Here is a 13,224-nt window from a genome sequence, read left to right on the forward strand (position 1 = left end):
TTTGGACTTCCTAACTATTTATTTATCGACCGTCCGATTATGATCGGAGGGACGAGGTAGCCCCTAATCTAACCCATTCACTATATAACTAGACCAACCCTAGATCCTAGGCAGTTTGTCCCTTCCGCCACCGCCACACTCCACGTCCCACCTTGGGATCCATCCCGATCCACCTAGCCTCTCTCCTCGTTTTTTTAAAAATCGAACCAACCAGCATTCCCTTCCTCGATTTCCTTCTCTAGCATCCCCTCCTCCATCGTCCCGCGCGGCACCTGCCAGCTCACCGGAGATGAGTACCGCCATCAGGCCGGACTCCCACCTCGCGCCCTCTTTTTGTTCCCTCTATCTTCTCCCGTCTCAGCTCTCTCTCTCTCTCTATAACGAGCCATGGCCTCCGCACCTTGCATGAGCACACCGGCGCCATGGATGCCTACCTGAGCTCCAGTTCACCTCGCCGCCGTTGGGAATTGGTGTCCCGCGGCCGGATCCGTCAAGTCCGCGACCTCGCCGGAGTTCCCGCTTCGTCAGCCGCCGTCCCCTCCTTCACGAATGAGATACAGTGCGCCAAGCCACCCAGCGCCGTTCCGCCGCCCCGTCCACGCCTTGCCGGAGATGCCCCGCCAGATCCGCGTTGCTGGCCCTCTCGGAGTCACGCCAAGTCCCTCGCCGGCCTTCCCTGCTTCCGCGTGCGAGAACGACGTCGATCGCGCCTGCTGCCTCCCCCTGCTTGGCGTCGAACCGCTCCAGCCCGCTCGCGTTGACCGCATCGCCAGCGCCCTTTCCCCGCACAGCCCAACAGCACGAATGGCCTGCCAGGCCTCTCCTTCAACTGGGCCTTGTCCCATGGTGAGACCCCCCCCCCAAGCAGCGCCTCTTTTGTTTTTTTAGTTGGCCCAACTTGCACCAGTTTCGGCCCGAGGTGTCTTTTTTTCCTGCTGTGAATTTCCTAGTTTCCAGGGAATTGACAGTTTTATAGAATCGCCATTCAAGTCCAAGCATTTAATAACTTTATACCCATGCATCATATGTAAAAACTTCAAATATGAAAAATGCTTAGAATTTTGTGTAGTTTAATAATATGTCACTTTCATCCATGTTTAAAATGTTTAAAATTATGTTTGCATATAATTGGCTCCTATGCATGCTAAAATGATTTATTTAATAACTAATTAACCGTAGCTCCAAATTCAATAAACTTTATATGTAAATGGGGTGGAAAAATGCCTAGTTTATCATGGTGACTTTACTTTTCATGTTTAAAAACCTTATAATTGTGTTTAGGGAAGAACAGTACCAAATCCATTAATATACACAAGAGGATATTCCGGACTTGCTGCTTGTTGTTCCGGCCTCATTTAAACTTGCCTAGATAGGTAGTTTTACTTTGCTTCACCCCTTGCCATGCTAAACAACATTTAATATTGTTGAGTGCATAAACGAGATCGAACTAAATAAGTCATGTGGTGTTTCGTCAATATGCAACTCGTTGCATATTGAGCTCCACTTAATTTGTAGGATTGCTTGTGGACTTTTCCATGCCATGTATCATTAAACCGGACATGCATCATACTTGGTTGTGCATCATGCCATGATTATGTGTTGGTTGTTTATTATGTTGTTTGCTTCTTTCCGGTGTTGCTTCTTCGGGTTAGTTCCGATATCGTCGCGTTTGTGAGGATTCGTTCGACTTCATCTGTTTGTCTTCTTCATGGACTCGTTCTTCTTCCTTGCGGGATCTCACGCAAGATGACCATACCCTCGAAATCACTTCTATCTTTGCTTGCTAGTTGCTCGCTCTATTGCTATGCCGCGATAACTACCAATTGCCATATCTTTCCTCCCATATTGCCATGTCAAGCCTCTAACCCACCTTGCCCAGCAAACCGTTGTTTGGCTATGTTCCGCTTTGCTCAACCCCTCTTATAGCGTTGCTAGCTGCAGGTGAAGTTGAAGCTGGTTCCATGTTGGAACATGGATATTTTTGGGATATCACAATATCTATTATTTAATTAATGCATCTATATACTTGGTAAAGGGTGGAAGGCTCGGCCTTATGCCTGGTGTTTTGTTCCACTCTTGCAGCCCTAGTTTCCGTCATACCGGTGTTATGTTCCTTGATTTTGCGTTCCTTACACGGTTGGGTGTTATGGGAACCCCTTGACAGTTCGCTTTGAATAAAACTCCTCCAGCAAGGCCCAACCTTGGTTTTACATTTGCCTAACAACCTATTACCCTTCCGTTGGGTCGGCCAACCCAAGGGTCATCTTTATTTTAACCCCCCTGGGCCAGTGCTTGTCTAAGTGTTAGTTCGAACCGGGAAGCCTGCGGGGCCACCTCAGGGCAACTCGAGGGCTGGTTTTACTCGTAGCTTGACCTATCTGGTGTTGCCTTGAGAACGAGATATGTGCAGCTCCTATCGGGATTGTCGGCACATCGGCCGGCTTTGCTAGTCTTGTTTTACCATTGTCGAAATGTCTTGTAATCGGCATTCCGAGTCTGATCGGGTCTTCCTGGGAGAAGGAATATCCTTTGTTGACCGTGAGAGCTTGTGATGCGCTAAGTTGGGACACCCCTGCAGGGTTTGAACTTTCAAAAGCCGTGCCCGCGGTTATGGGCAGATGGGAATTTGTTAATATCCGGTTGTAGAGAACTTGACACTTAATTAAAATGCATCAACCGCGTGTGTAGCCGTGATGGTCTCTTCTCAGCGGAGTCCGGGAAGTGAACACGGTTCTTGTGTTATGCTTGAACGTAAGTAGTTTCAGGATCACTTCTTGATCACTTCTAGTTCACGACCGTGCTTTGCTTCTCCTCTCGCTCTTATTTGCGTAAGTTAGCCACCATATATGCTAGTGCTTGTTCTTGCTCCACCTCACTACCTTTTCCTAACCATAAGCTTAAATAGTCTTGATCTCGCGGGTGTGAGATTGCTGAGTCCCCGTGACTCACAGATTACTTCCAAAACCAGATGCAGGTGCCGATGATACCAGTGCAGGTGACGCAACCCAGGTCCAGTGGGAGCTCGATGGAGATCGTGTTCATTGTGTTGTTTCGTTTCCAGCTGATCAGTAGTGGAGCCCAGTCGGGGCGATCGGGGATCTATCGCATTTGGGGTTGTCTTTATTTTGGTTCCATAGTCGGACCTTGATTGTATTCTGGATGATGTAATGATGTATTTATTGTATTGTCTGAAGTGGTGATTGTAAGCCAATTCTTTATCCCTTTCTTATTCAGTACATGGGATGTGTAAAGATTACCCCTCTTGTGACATGCCTACAATGCGGTTATGCCTCTAAGTCGTGCTCTGACACGTGGGAGATATAGCCGCATCGTGGTTGTTACAACTTGGTGGCTCAGCCCACCAGGGGCAGCATTGTCTTCTTCCTCCTACCAAGAGGAGATGAAGCTGCATGCCAGGCGCGCAGCCGAGCCGCGCCAGCTCCTCCCTGCCTGCCTACCTCTGTCCGACCCTTCCAACGCTGCCACGGAGATGCCTACAATCACATGCACCTCTCCCCTCTCTCTCTCTACACCCCCTCCCCTCCTCTGTTTCTCTCGCGCACAGCCATCCGAGCGCGACTGTCACCTCCGCTCGTCATTGCCGTAGCCAGTGCCACCGCCTCGCCTTCCCAGCATGTCCATGAGGTCCGCCTCCATCGCCTGCGCCTTCTCCGCCGAGTCAAGCAATGCCGAACGCCCCCAAACGCTGCCGACGCCCTCGTCTTCAACCTTTGGCTTCCAGATCACCGGAGATGCTTTGACGCCACCAGGTCATGCACGAGCAAGCCGAGCCCCTCCTCGTGATCACTGTGAGCTCCGCCGTCGACTACCCATCTCCCTCGGCCTCTCCACGTTCCCCAGCCACGGCTCCACCTCCGGTCGAAGCTCTGCTCCGCCATGGCCGCAGCCCACGCGCTCCCCATGCTTCGCTCTTTTCCCTCGTGCAACTGGCGTGCTCCTGAGCGCCTCCTCTAGTCGCTGCCTTGGTCAGATCCCTTGTCGTGAGCTCTAGCTGCAATGCCGCACATCACTGAGCTCCACCGCCGCTTACACTCCTCGCCGTCGCCGCTACATGCCGCCCCCGGCATCCCCACGACCACCAACGGATGTGCCACACCGCGAGCGTCCCGTTGTACCGAGCCGCACGACCAGCCGTGTCCGGAAACGGCCGGCCGACGATCGCCGCCGCGTCGGGTCATCGCCGGCGTAACCCTGTCGACATGGAAAGGCCATTATGTGCTAATCCCTCTAATTAGCCACCCCACTACCACTAACAGCGGGCCCTACTACGAGGTCAAACCCAGTCAGTGCAGGTTTTGACCGGGATTAGTCCCTATGTCACTAACGTGTGGACCCCACACGACAGGTTTGAGCTGGGTCAACCCAGTTGACCTGCTGACACAGTGCTGTCCTCATGCTGACGCAGTAAATGTTTTGTGGCCTTTTTTAATCCAGGAAATTCCAAAAAAGGCCTAAACTTCAATAAATCATAGAAAATAATCTATAGCTCAGAATGAAAAGATTTATATATGAAAAATGATTAGAAAAATCCAATCTATCCATATGTACCATTTTCATGCATGTTTTAGCAAGTTAACCTCACTGTTTAGGATGAAACATGATTAGGACAAAATTGATAATAGATTTGGAGTTGGAATTTGATCTAGTTTTGAATTCCACTTCAATGAAAATGACTTTCTGTTGCATTAGCCCAAATCACAGCATATTGCCATGTCATGATCATGCATCATATTGTTGCATTGCACTGATTGTGTTCTTTCTCTGTTTGCATGTATTTGTCCCCTCTCAATAGACATGGTTCCGACGATGAGATCGACGACACCGATGAAGAACTATACTATCTTCAGAAGTGTGAGGCAAGCAACCCCATTGATCATTCCAATACAATCCCATCCTCTCGCTCCTGCTCTCATTTACTGCATTTAAGACAACAATGTTTCAAACTGCTGTGTGCTGCGGTAGTTGACCCATTTCCTCAGCATGACCTATCATTGCCACAGTAACTAGATGAAAGCCACTAGCATGTGTAGGAGTTGATTGAGCCATGTTTGTGTTTCCTACCTTGCTATGCCTGCTATGCTTAGAGTCGTGTCAGGTCTGGTTCATCTGGGTGATGGGCTAGAGTGAAATGATTGTGTCGACTATGAGAGTGAAGTGTTGAACACGATTTGGTAAAGTTATCGATGAGAGGCCATGTAGGAGTACATAGTGGGTTGTTTCATTGGAACCGTCCTTAAGCACCGAGATCTGTATGTGTGATTTAAGAATCACCTACTACCATGCATTGGGATCCTTAATTGACCCTCTCGGCTTCTTAACCACCCTAGTCCTCTGTCCAAGAGTTGCAAGTAGTTTCTGGTGTTTGTAGTATACTAGAGGCCGTGGGCAGCGCTGACCCTCGGGGTGGGCTGTGATGCAATAGGTACGTGGCCGGGTATGCCGGGCGCCCATTTGGTGTCTCGGGACCCTGTACACATCGTTCGGGGCCGTATGTGGAAACCTCAATCGGACTCCCTGTGGATGGAACCTGGATAGGCGATAAACCTGGACTAGAGACTTAGGTGTTTAGGCAGGCCGTGGCCGACACCCTCGTTGGGCTTCCACTTGAAGGTTGCCGAGTACATGTCGTGTAACGGCGATAAGTGGTGGAAGCATGTGTGAAGAAGTACACCCCTGCAGGGTTAACATCATCTATTCGAATAGCCGCGTCCGCGGTAAAGGACTACTTGGTTGCCTATACAGTTCATAGACAAGTGAATGTGGATACTCTAAAATGCGCAAGATAAGCGTGAGTGCTATGGATGGTGTTCTCGTAGGAAGACGGGAGCAGATCCATAGTGGTGTATTGATTGGTGAATATGTGGACTCGTGTGCGCCACCTCAAAAGAGTTACTTGTAGTAGTAGTTCAGGTTAGCCACTGAGTCAAAGCTGGCTTGCTGCAGTCAAACTCCACCACTCCTTTATTGATACTGATGCATATGTAGATAGTTCTGATGTAAGTCTTGCTGGGTACATTAGTACTCATGTTTGCTTAATTTATGTTTTTGCAGAGAGACTTCAGTCTCGCTAGTAGTTCCATGTGGACTTTGACGTTTAGCTTGTTGCCTCAACTACGATCTTGTGCCCTCGGCAGGGTCTTGTAGTTAGTCAGGCTTCTCGGCCTTTTTCATTTGTAGTTGTCTGTACTCACACATGTTAAGCTTCCGCATGTGCTATTGCTTGTATGACTTGAATGTTGGGTCATGAGACCCATGTTTGTAATATCTTACTCTTCGGAGTCTTATGAATAAATACTTTGAGTCATAGAGTCTTGTTGTGATGCCATGTTGTATTTACACATATCGAGCATATTGTGTGTATGATTGAAATGCCTGGTATGTGTGGGATCCGACAACCTAGTTGTCTATCCTTGGTAGCCTCTCTTATGGGGAAATGTAGTCTGGTGCTTCCATTGAGCCATGGTAGTCTGCTACAGCCTGGTTTACCGGAGTCCTGCTAGCCCAGTTACTACTGCTCTGGAACACCTAGACTGGCCGGCATGTGTCCCACTTCGTTCCTGTGTTTGTCCCTTCGGGGAAATGTCACGCGGCGACTTCCGGATTCCTGGTAGCGTGCTACAGCCCGGGTTCCCGGAGTCCTATTAGACCAGTTGCTACAGCCCAGATTCACTTGCTGATGACGGACACGTTCGTTGCTGGGTCATGTATGCCTGTCCCTGTAAGTTAGTGCCACCTTGGGTTTACGACTAGTCATGTCGGCCCAGGTTCTCTGTCATACAGAAGCTAGAGACACTATCATATACGTGAGCCAAAAGGCGCAAACGGTCCCGGGCCAGGTAAGGTGGCACCCGTGGGAATACCGTGTGTGAGGCCGCAAAGTGATATGATGTGTTACATGCTAGATCGGTGTGACTTAGGATTGGGGTCCCGACATCCCATCTCAGATTTCATGGCCTCAAGCCTTTTCGAGGAATCTGGGATCATCATAGCTTCCTCATAGTTCGTAGGTTCGTCATGGTCAAGTAACATGACCTCCAGAACAGGATTACCATACCACTCTGGTACGGATCATACTCTAGTTGACCTACGAGGTTCCGTAGTAACTTGATCAGAAGTTTCATGATCATCATCATTAGCTTCCTCACTTATTGGTGTAGGTGTCGGCGTCCTGGGAACGGGGGTCCCCAGACTTGCCTGCCTGCGACCCAAGGCGTGGCACCACCAATGGCCTGGTACGGCCCATCTTCAGCAGCAACAACTCAAGACCCTCGCGGAGGGCCAAGCCTCACGAGGCGGACGACACCAAGACCTTCTTGAGGGCAGCCTCACTGGGCTGGCTCCTAAGGACCGGAGATATCTATGAAAGGAGCACCTCGCGAGGTTCACGTGACGTGAGCCATGACGACTAGGCTACCGCCAGCGGGCGCAGTGTACCAGTTTCCTCTTTGGTGCTAAGGAGGCAAGCGCAGGCACGGGGTCCCGAGGAATCAGGCAAAGGTTTCCATATTAGTGCAACAAGACCAAGATCAGTAGGACGGTAGGATGGAGGTCATTGCGGAGCCCACATCACCGATATGGAAACCTTTGCTTGATGCCTCGGGACCCCACGCATGCGCTTGCCTCTTTAGCACTAAAGAAGAAGAAAGGACACTGTGTGCGCTGGCGCCCGCCTAGCACCCGCCTGGCCCTGGTCGTCATGGCTTGCGTCACAGGAACCTCACGAGGTGTACCTTGCCTTGATCTCTGCACCTCGCGAGCCAACATGGTGAGGCCACACCCGAGGAGGTCTTGCGTCGTCCGCCTTGCGAGGCTTGGCCCCTCGCGAAGTTCTTGAGTGTTTTGCTGGTGAAGATGGGCCGTACAGGGCCGCTGGTGGAGCCACACCATGGGTCGTAGGCAGGCATGTCTGGGGATCCCCGTTCCCAGGACGCCGACAGTAGGCTCCGGGCCCAAGGCGCGCTCGGACTTGGCTTCAAGGCAAAGCGAAGGGGCAAGTGTGGAGCGCCGCGGGCCCCAACAGCCTGCGGCCTCGCTTGATGCATGCGATCGATTGGACATGGGCATCTCCGCTTCTCCACGCACGCTCAGCAACTGCCCGACTGACAGAAGACTAGAGCGGGCTATATTCGCCTTCATTACCTTACTTCATTTTGCTCCAGATCCCCTTTCTTGCCATTCGCTTGCAGAGACTCCAGATCCACCCAGATCTTCCTTCGAGCTTATCGTCGATGGCATCCAAGAAAGCCTGGGCTACTCCTTCGTCATCCTGGTACGAGCCCGCGCTCGACGCGCCGAGCGTGTCGGAGAAGAACCTTGCCGTCGTGCGCTTGATGATGGCGGAGGGTGACGAGAAGAAGAAGACTATGCTTCGGGTCGGCTCTGCCTAGCCTGAGGCCCCTGGCAGCACTTTCTACCCCTTCTTCACGAGTAGCATCATCGCCGGGTTGGTTCCCCCCTTCTCCGACATCTTCTACTCCATCCTCAGTCACTATAAGATCCACGCCCTCCATCTTCATGCCAACTCCATCCTTCTCCTGTCGATCTTTGCCTTCTACTGTGAGGCGTACGTCGGAGTGATGTCATTCGTGGCACAGATGCGCCACTTCTTCTTTCTTCGGCTTAAGGAGGGCCCCTGCTCAAGGTGCATTGGCTTCATCACGGCCAACAAGACCAATGCCATCTCGAAGGCCGGGAAGAACCCCGAGGGCTTCAGGAGCAAGTGGGTCCTGATGGACGCCAAGCGCGTCCAACCCCGGCTGGTGCTGCCGATGGAGATGCCTATGTCCCATGAGGGGTGGCTTCGCGCGAAGCTCACCGACTCGCAGGCGACACACGTGCTGGAGAGGATGACTACCGACCTGAAGCCCGGCGACTCGAGAACGGCGAAGCTGACGGGGGCCATGATCGCCAAAGTATTCATGGCACAGCACGTGGCTCCTCTCCAGTCACGCCCGCGCCCACTTTGGAAGCTTGGAGACGAAGGGGACGACCTCCGCCTGTGCACGGAGCCCCTTTGTGATGAGGAATTGTGCTCTACTCTTCGTTCCTTGGCTGGGGACGACCAAGGGTACCCGCCTCATGGTCTTGTTCCCTTGTACCGCTGCCTGGAAGGGGCGAAGATTGTCGCCGCTGTGCCTGTCTTCGATGAGCGTGGGCTCGTGCCGCCTACGCCCACAAACATACCGGTGGCGACAACTCTGGTGGCCGTGTCTTCCAGCGATTCTCACGAGGAGGGAGAGGACGAAGAAGAGGGAGAGGAGGAGCACGACTCGAAGGTGACCCGCGAAGGGGCGGGGGACACCTCCCCCTTGCGCAAGGCCGACATCCTCTGCACCCTGCCTGATGATGATAATGAGGCTGATGTCCCCCTAGAAAGGGAGGAGCTGCATACTGCAGGGGTCTCCTCAAGGTCCAAGGTCAGTCCCCAGAGGAAGTCACCGGTCGGAATTCCAACAAGAGGAAGGTCGGTGCTGGTCTCCCGAGACGATGCCCCTGTCCTGCCGCTGCCTGAAGCTGCTTCCAACTTGCCTGCTGCCCCCTCTTCTACGCCTAGAGCCCTGGCGCCCGCGCCTCTGGCTGGGAGGCTCTCAGGCTTCAGGCTTAGGAAGCAGAGGGACTATGCTGCGGTGGACCAGTAAGTATCCATGTCTTGCCTTGTTCCTGCTTCTGCTGCTGATTCTTGACACCTTCCGTTGCTTGACTAGGCCGACGCCTGCGAGAAGAGGAGGAAGGAGGACACGGCGGTACTTCTCGGGACCAAATCGCCTACAGCGGCCGCTCTCTCCTCCATAGGGAAGGACGGTGGTGGTGCTCGCGCTTCCCCGGCCCGATCGTCCTCGCGAAAATTGGGGGAGCGTCCTGTGGAGGAGGCAGCCCCCATGGCCCCACTGGCACCAAAGGCGCTGGTGTCCGGCTCGGCTGCTGAGGTCCCCAAAGCTCAGGAGCCCTCAGCCTCCCAGGCCAATGTGACAATGTTGCCTCTTCCTTCCTCCACCTCTCTGCTAACCCCGGATCCTTCTGCCTCCCCTGATATCCTGGAGCACGCTCTTTCTGTACTGTCCTTGCTGCGGGAGGATCTTCAAGGCACCGACCGTCGCCTGGTGGCCGGGCGCCTGGAGCTGATCTATGGCTGGCTCCACACCGACGTGGTCGTCCGGGCGGCGCTGTGCCAGGCAGCAGTGGACTCCGAGAAGGACAAGCAGGCCATCGCCCAAGCTTCGGCTGCTCGCGAGGCGGCATTGAAGGATGCCGGAGCCAACCAAGATCGTTGTAGTTGTTGGAGGCCGAACTGAAGACCATGCATAGTGAGCATGCGGATGAAGCTCGGTCCGCAGGGCGGATGAGGAGAAGATGAAGGCCCGGGAGGATGCCGTCAGGGGTCGCGACGCCGAGCTAGAGGAGTTGGCGGAGGCAGAGGTTGCGGAGCGCAGCTGGCTGGAGAAGCTGGAGCAGAAGGTGGAGGAGGAGAAGGCCAAGCTGGAAGCCAGGGCACAGGCCCTGGCCAAAGACCACATGGCCTTCAAGTCCCTCGAGGAGAGGTCTCGCATGGCACTGTGGTCACTCTATGAGAAGGGCTTGGAGGAGTCGCTGGCTACCGATGATGAGGGCCCCACCCAGCTGCTTCCTTATCTGGTCGAGACGCTTGAGGAAGTCGTGAGCGGTATCGGCCCCTTGGCAGAGGCAGAAGCCTGCATCCATTCCTTAGCCGCGTTGATGCGCGTCTTTAGCCAACTCCATCTTCACGATCCTGCCGCCCACCTCAATGAGCTCCTGGAGCCTGTGGACACCAAGCACTGTCCAACTACTGCTGAAGCCGTGAAGGGTCAGATGGAGGCCCTGCTGAAGAGGTTCCATGCCTTCGATCCCGCGCCCTCAACTGGCGATGCTGCTGATCCTGCAACTCCGGCAGGTGGTGCAAGTGAGGGCAACGCCGCTATGGGAGAAGCATCCCTTGCGGGCGACGGTGGCATCCGTGAATGATGAGATGACCTGCTGGCGGCTCCTTTCCTCTTTTAACTCTTGCGATATGCACCATGCCTCGTGAAGGCGTTTGAACTTGCATTTGGTATCGGAAGAACAATATGTCTTGTAATATTTTCTTGAAATTTTGTGATTTCCTTCCCGTTTGCTTTACGTTCTACGTCGGTAGGGCCCGACCTCGCGCATACCTCAGCCGTTGTTTGGTCGTCCGGATCACCAGGACGAGACCAAGGGGTGAGGGGCTACGTGACCAGTTAGGCTCCTGAGTCGCGATGCTCAGGAGTCCCCCTTGACGTGCAAACAGCTTATAGAAAGGAGATGCAGGAGTAGGCCCAGTGTTCTATGTCGGTAAGGCCCAACCCCGCGCATACCTCAGCCGCCATTGGACCGTCCGGATCACCAGGACAAACCAAGGAAGGAGGGACTACATGGCCAGTTAGGCTCCTAAGTCGCGATGCTCAGGAGGCCCCCTTGACACGCAAACAGCTTATAGAAAGGAGATGCTGGAGTAGGCCTAGTGTTCTACATCGGCAGGGCCCGACCCCGCGCATACCTCAGCCACCATTGGACCATCCGGATAACCGAGACGGAGCAAGGAGTGAGGGGATATGTAGCTAGTTAGGCTCCTGAGTCGTGATGCTCACGAGTCCCACTTGACATTCAAACGACCTTCATACCTTGGCTCCGCTTGGGAGGGCACGCGACGACCAGGTCTGAGGGATCTGGCAGGGTGGAGTACGCTTGGGCGTGACCCGAGCACAGCCCTCGTGTCCAGCCCCTTCGCGCGACTCTCCCGAGGGGAGGTGTTGCAATGAGGCCAGACACTAAGCTCGGAGGCTCCCTGAGGTTGATATGGCCAGGAGGCTGCCCTCATTTGTTTATCACCAGCGCGGACCATAGCACTTCCACACTTGCATGGGCATAGCCGCTCCTCGGCAGTGTCACCTGCTAGCGCAGAGCATGGTGCTTCCACTGGTGCGTGGGTGAGGGCTCCCTCTAAGTGGAGCCCCCAGGGTGTGTACAGCCCCCCTTGACATGTGGCTTGCACGGCAGGGCTAGACGAGGTGTGTCTGGGCACTAGTGAGCCATCGCGAGACTCTTGAGGCCCTACCTCAAGGCAGGTTGCGCTTGGTCTTGGTTCTTGTTGACCGCGGTGGTCCTGCGAGATGGTTAGACAACCTGCGCCGAACGAATCTCCTGAGGTTATCGCACGAGAAGGCCATGCACCAACGACCCCAGGAGGTGTCGTGAACAGGACCGGCCCGCGAGACAGAGCTCAGCCGTTGGATTTATCGACGCTGCAGGGACGGACCCGAGCACAAACGCCGTGCCTAGCCTTCTTATGCGAAGGATCCTGAAGAAAGACGATCGGCGTGCGCCTCCCATGGTGGGTGATAATCAAGCAGGTAGTGACTATAAATAAGTCATGCATGGAGAGCAAACTAGCTTAGGTAAATGCAAGAACGATACATGCCACTGGGTCGGACCCGAGCGGCCTGGGGATGATGCAGCCCGAGGGGCGCCCCCAGCAGGGTAAGCTAAAGATGCAAGAGGATACATGCCGCAGGGACAGGCCCATGCGACTTGGGAATAATGCAGCCCAAGCGGCGCTCCCAGCTGAATGAACTTGGAAAATGTCACCTGGTTTTGTTGTCGAAGGAGTGTTGGGGTAGCTGAAGGTGCGAGCTGAAGAAGTCGCTCCTCATGAGCCGCCAAGACCTTGAGCCTCGGGAGGCTATGGGGGCTCAGGTGGCCCCCTGAGGACCGTCTCCATCTCCGCCAGGACCGCGTGATGCCTGGCCTCCTGGGTCGCCAGGATGCTCCGTAGATTGCGCTGGAAGGCGGCTGCCACACTTGGCAGGCCAAACGGCAAGCGAACATAGTTGTGAGGTGGGACCCTACACTGGCCAGCACGCGAAGGCCAGAAGCGCTCCTGAGATGCGGCCCTGTTGAGCCCTGGGATGTCGGTGCAGATGCGCAGCTCGCCAGCCTCGCCAGGGTGGGGGAAATACACCAGGTGGGCGGTGGTCGCCCCGTATCGCCCTTGCTTCTTGAAGCTCCTGGGTGGTCTTGACGACGAACTCCTGAGCGCCGGGCGCTCCTCGCCTAGTGCCCTCCTGAAGGAAACATGCTGCGATGCACGCCTCCGTGGTGCCCGAGTGCCTCCCTCGTGATGTTGGCCAGGTCTGAGGCCCTGTAGAAGAGAGCCCCCGAGCCCTGCCC

Source organism: Triticum urartu, chromosome 4A (assembly GCF_056163025.1).
Source record: "Triticum urartu cultivar PI428250 chromosome 4A, HENAU_Tu73, whole genome shotgun sequence".
In the NCBI taxonomy this organism is placed as follows: Eukaryota; Viridiplantae; Streptophyta; class Magnoliopsida; order Poales; family Poaceae; genus Triticum; species Triticum urartu.